Consider the following 6,784-nt stretch of genomic DNA (forward strand, 5'->3'; position numbering starts at 1 on the left):
TTCAATGACACCCTCACTTGACCTCTGTAAGTAGCCCTCAAACAGCCCTTTGATGCTGTCAAAATTGACCTCTCGCTGCATTCATGCATCTGAGTGATGCTTTTAGCACGTATCATTACATTTTACGGTTTTGGTCTGGTATGCATAACTCTGGGTCCTGTCGATGCAAACTCCGAAATGCTGTCACCATCTAAATCGTCAGTAAGATCACCCGATAATTCCCCATTCCAGAGGAGTTTCACCACTTTTTGTCACTAAATCAAACTGTCCGTGTCAATATAAATCAATCGTTCCTGTAACTTCTCCATGCTGCTGAGAAGTTTTAAACATGCATAAGCGGTGGTGAATGCTGCAATAAACACATTATTTGTCTTACTTGGAGGAGAGATGACACGTTTACTGAAATTCCACTGCAATACACACATTTCAGGGTTGAAAAAAATGAAAATAGTTAACCCTGTATTTACTCGAGAACATGAAGCTGAAAAAGTTTAAGGGTAGTGATGACTGTGGTCTGAGACAGATCACTTCTTTGCGCAAATTTTCCCCAAAAAATGTTTTAAACACAATTTTGCAACCTGCCTTTGGCAGGATTCACCTCGATTTTCTCAGGGTCTAATTGGATGCCCTGATGCAGTTTGTAGTCGCTATATACTTTGACTTACTCTCCTGATCCACTGCTTCAGACGGATAGCCCGAAGCCTCCTGCTTACCCTTTAAAAAGCAATGAATGTAACCTTAAAGATTGTATCACTTCTCTTTTCAAAATGCCCCACCTCTGTGATTTTAGCAAGACGATAACTACACTCCAACGCTTTACAGGAGTTCTACACTCACCCATACACCCGTCAGAGCTCTGTCCTCATCATTATGCATGCAGGGACCTGATTGGTTATTTATTTCAGCGCATGTGCGGCAGAGAAGTGAACACAAGTTTCACTTGGGATGTTCGTGTAAGGTAAAACAGGGAACAACAGGTTACGTGGTGGTGTAGACCACAGCTTGATTATACCGAAGTAGCTGCTGGGGTCATCAAAATCTTTGTAAATGATGGTGGGGTGTCCGAGGGGAAAAACGCAGTTGGTGTTTACATAAGGGTACAGAGATGTGTAATCCACATAGTGTTCAGTTTAATCCGGTTCCGCTGTGTACCTCAACTTCATAGGACAGGTGCGTCCACCATACAGAGCATCCCGGGGGTATAGCGGTTCGGGTTGCATTAACTTTCTAAGAAAGATGATCACCCCTGGGACTGATTTTTCATTTCAATCCACTCATGCTCCCATATGACTTGAGACGAAGGCCGTACACAGTTTGTAACACCTTGCTTCTCTCAACAGTGGCTGCGTAAAACTGTTCAAATGCGACCCCTCTCAACGGACACTTGTCATGAGGCATGTAACACTTTTTACAGCCGTGGAAAAAACAGCCGTAAAATTCAAACGCAACTTTGACACCGTTAATCTCTGCATACCCATCCACTGAATATGGGCCGATTTTCTTTTCACCCCTATTTAATGCATGGCTCTGCTGTCTGCAATCCAGCCGAGCCATTGAATGGACGCGCTGGAGAACGTTTTACTGCTATGTCTGTAGTCCAGAGGTGATGGAATGGCTAAGGTTTGAAGAGGAAGGAAATTGGTTACAAAAACCTTCATGCATGCTGATGCTATTGTGATACTTTTAAATGGATTCACACTTGTCTCCTTAAAGAACTCGTCTCTGAATTTTAAGCATCCTTGAAAAAGAATTTCAACGTCATTTTTACAATAACGAATAGCTTCTTTCTTAAAGTCAAAGACCTCTTTGCTCGCTTCTCTGTACCAGCTGCTAAACACCTGTTGTTCTTGAAGACTCATGCGTTCTACAGCGTAGCAGGATGGAGGAGGAAAAGGCCCCACATACTGGGGACGTTGTTCAGAGGAAAATAGGTGGGCGCTAAGCTTTATGCACATAAATGACAAGCTGTCAATGTATTTTAACCTGTAATCAGGGTCGGTTAAACAGAGAAGTTTACTTCCTACCATGACGAGATGAGGTTTAATCCCTAACTGCAGCATTGCATTTAGAATCAGGTAACCATCGTACCCCCGCGCATTGTGCGCTATTAAGGTGAAGCCTCTGTACTTCGGCCTCCTGAAATGTAGAAGACATTTTTGGGTGCAATTCAGTCCATAAGCGTACCATTTATCACCTTTCAACGTTTTAGCACAGACCAGAAAGTGGGTATGCACGCCGCTCTCATTGATGAGGCATTCGAAATCATAAACAATCAGTTTATCATCAAGCTGATTAATTGCACTGCAAGGCTGAATGTAACACTTATGATCATCGCATGTAATGTCTAGGCTGGGGGGTACATTTTCACCGCAAATACTGCATTTTACATCACACACGTGTGGTTTATTCGGTTACTGATTGGAAATACGTATATCCGTTGCATACTTACACAGTTTTACCAAACTCAGTCACTCATAGGCCTTTCAGCACTATTTCTGATGCGCGGTTCCCTGTGTCTGCTGAACATGAGGAATTACGACAGATTCTTTGACAGCCTGCACAGCTTACAGGATTGCTAATTTCTTGCATACATTTATATGTTCGACACACTGGACAATAACCTTCACAATGGTGTGTGTTTGCATTCTCATAGTTGGCATAACAGTAATTACAAATATATCTGCACCCCATAAAACCTTTGAGATTTTTTATCCCATAGTAATGACCTTAAAATAACAGCAAAAACACAGGGTTTGAACGATCAGGGAAACTGGTCTCAAATTTACACAGAGCAGTAGAGCCTGTGGTTCTGTGAAACACTATAATTTTTCTCTTCAGAATGGTTTCAAATTTACCAATATCACTAAAAGTAACTGCTGTTTGCTCGTCGAGGCCTGCCTGATGCTGCCATCTCCTCCCCAGTTCTACAGCACGGTGATCCGTGAGCTCAGGATCAGAGACGTGCGCGAGGCTGATTGCAAAACATAACTGATTACCGGTATTGTTTATAATATACAAATGACGCATTTTCTTATTAAACAGTTCACAGTCTAATGTTCCTGCAGCTTTACGTTTAGATCCTCCAGTTGGATTATTAACTACCTGAAGAACAAATTCCATGTTATTATCTACAGGTATATTTGCATTCGATTGTACTAAATCGTCGAGGAAGTTTTCGAAAGCAGGCAGGATCATATTTCCATCATCTGTAACAGTAAATGTGATGTGACGATTGAGATTTTCACCCACTAATTCCAGCTGCACAACGTCGTTACGTCTGGTTAAAGATCTCGCAGCGTCGGCTAATTCAATGATAATACGCATGATGTCTGTATAGAATGCGGCTAAATCTGGAACGTTACTTGGACAGGGCGGCGGTATGGTAAAAGGTCTCCTTATTTCATGGTTATTAAAATGTTCACATTCAACCACGGCTGGAGGGTTTCGTCCTATTTGATCAGAACTAACTGCTACGTCCATATTGAAATGACCCCCTTGCTGATCTGCGGCGTGTGACGTAGAAGGATTCTGATGACTGTCAGGTGAATCATTTTCCTCAATGCTGCTGTGTGGAGACGGTGCTCTATTTAAATCTTCAAGAGCCTGATTGACTACGTTTAAAACGTCACCGTGCCGATCTGCGGCGTGTGACGTAGAAGGATTCTGATGACTGTCAGGTGAATCATTTTCCTCAATGCTGTGTGGAGACGATGCTCTATTTAAATCTTCAAGAGCCTGATTGATTACGTTTAAAAAGTCATTGTGCTGATCTTCATTTATTACATTTTCACTGTTAGAAGGAGATGCATTTAAAACGATGTCATCTGCTACTTCTGCATTAACGGGAATTTCGTTAAGTTCATTAACTAAATTTCTTATTTCATCCAGGGCAAGTCTGATTCGGTTATCCATTTCTATGAACATAAGAAAAAAATAAAATAAAATAAAACTAACCTACAGAAAAAAAAAAAAACAAACAAAACACAGTGATCAGTTCAGTTTAAAATCACCTTGATGTCACCAAAATGCTTCAACAGAATCTGACATGCTGCCAGAAGCGTTAACGATGAGGCCTTATTACGAAGATTCCGTGAGGCTGTAGAGACTGTCTTCCTGCGTTGTCCGTTTCTGTAGCCAATCTGTCCTACCATCAACGTTACCTCTGTAAGGAGAATGAACAAAAAAAAAAATAAATAAAAATATGTATATATATATATATATATATATATATATATATATAATGAAATAATCACATTAAAGCTGAAAAAAAAAAAAAAAAAAAGGAATTCAAATTAATTCAGTATGTATGTATGAATTAAAACGTACCGTTCATTAATCCACTCTCTAGCGTTGCTCTGCTTTGTAGCGCAGAGAGTCGCTGTCTTTTGGCCGGGGTTAAATATTCTGTAAAAACAGAAGACAATAAAAGTTATCTCACGCTGCGCAGTACAGCGTTCATAAATAAAACGAAAATAGTTTTTAAAATACACAAGTTTTTTTTTTAATCTTACTCCGATTCTTTGCGGTAAAACCTCCAGATTTCGCTTCTTGTTGAACTGAAACGGTGCCTCTCTGCTGAAAGCTGTCTTGATCTTTGAAAAGCGAGCTTCTGGTGGGCGGATTCAATGTGGCATCTTTGGATGTATCTGTAAACAGGTTTATATGACATTTTATTGAACTATGCTTAAAATACATACAGGTCCTTCTCAAAATATTAGCATATTGTGATAAAGTTCATTATTTTCCATAATGTCATGATGAAAATTTAACATTCATATATTTTAGATTCATTGCACACCAGCTGAAATATTTCAGGTCTTTTATTGTCTTAATACGGATGATTTTGGCATACAGCTCATGAAAACCCAAAATTCCTATCTCACAAAATTAGCATATCATTAAAAGGGTCTCTAAACGAGCTATGAACCTAATCATCTGAATCAACGAGTTAACTCTAAACACCTGCAAAAGATTCCTGGGGCCTTTAAAACTCCCAGCCTGGTTCATCATTCAAAACCCCAATCATGGGTAAGACTGCCGACCTGACTGCTGTCCAGAAGGCCACTATTGACACCCTCAAGCAAGAGGGTAAGACACAGAAAAGACATTTCTGAACGAATAGGCTGTTCCCAGAGTGCTGTATCAAGACACCATCAGTGGGAAGTCTGTGGGAAGGAAAAAGTGTGGCAGAAAACGCTGCACAACGAGAAGAGGTGACCGGACCTGAGGAAGATTGTGGAGAAGAGCCGATTCCAGACCTTGGGGGACCTGCGGAAGCAGTGGACTGAGTCTGGAGTAGAAACATCCAGAGCCACCGTGCACAGGCGGTGTGCAGGAAATGGGCTACAGGTGCCGCATTCCCCAGGTCAAGCCACTTTTGAACCAGAAAACAGCGGCAGAAGAGCCTGACCTGGGCTACAGAGAAGCAGCACTGGACTGTTGCTCAGTGGTCCGGAAGTACTTTTTTCGGATGAAAGCAAATTCTGCATGTCATTCGGAAATCAAGGTGTCAGAGTCTGGAGGAAGACTGGGGAGAAGGAAATGCCAAAATGCCAGAAGTCCAGTGTCAAGTACCCACAGTCAGTGATGGTCTGGGGTGCCGTGTCAGCTGCTGGTGTTGGTCCACTGTGTGTTTTAGTCCAAGGGCAGGGTCAATGCAGCTAGTATCAGGAGTATTTTGGAGCACTCATGCTTCCATCTGCTGAAAGCTTTATGGAGATGAAGATTCATTTTTCAGCACGACTGGGCACCTGCTCCACAGTGCCAAAACCACTGGGTAAATGGTTTACTGACCATGGTATCACTGTGCTCAATGGCCTGCCAACTCTCCTGACCTGAACCCCATAGAGAATCTGTGGGTATTGTGAAGAGAACGTTGAGAGACTCAAGACCCAACACTCTGGAGGAGCTAAAGGCCGCTATCGAAGCATCTGGGCCTCCATAAGACCTCAGCAGTGCCACAGGCTGATTGCCTCCATGCCACGCCGCATTGAAGCAGTCATTTCTGCAAAAGGATTCCCGACCAAGTATTGAGTGCATAACTGTACATGATTATTTGAAGGTTGACGTTTTTTGTATTAAAAAACACTTTTTTTTATTGGTCGGATGAAATATGCTAATTTTGTGAGATAGGAATTTTGGGTTTTATGAGGCTGTATGCCAAAATCATCTGTATTAAGACAATAAAAGACCTGAAAATATTTCAGTTAGTGTGCAATGAATCTAAAATATATGAATGTTAAATTTTCATCATGACATTATGGAAAATAATGAACTTTATCACAATATGCTAATATTTTGAGAAGGACCAGTATATATATATATTGTTTTTATTTAATTTTTATTTTTTTTCTACCCTGCTGCTGCTGCTCGACAGCTGTGTCTTCCACAGAGCTCTCAGTCGAATCTGTAAACAGTTTTATCTGAGGTTTAAAATACATTCACTCTCAAAGAAAAATAGTTAGTTCTTAGGATTTACTTTCTGGTGGTGCTGGTAACTTATCCGGTGTGTCTTCAGGGGAAATGATGATAATTGACGGAGGAGTATTCAAAGAATCAGTTTTAATTTCTGTGTTAGAAGAAAGTTCAGATGTTGTTGGGGGTTTTTCTTGTTTGGAAATAATTCGCATTCTCAATTTTGACAGTCGATTCCAGCCGCTGAACCCTCCAACTTGATCATTCGGGTTTACCTCTCTCATCAAATCTATAAATTGAAACATTGTCAAGGGTTAACTATAATATATATATATATATATATATATATATATATATATATTTTTTTTTT

The sequence above is a fragment of the Girardinichthys multiradiatus genome, chromosome 3 (genome assembly GCF_021462225.1).
Source record: "Girardinichthys multiradiatus isolate DD_20200921_A chromosome 3, DD_fGirMul_XY1, whole genome shotgun sequence".
NCBI lineage: Eukaryota > Metazoa > Chordata > Actinopteri > Cyprinodontiformes > Goodeidae > Girardinichthys > Girardinichthys multiradiatus.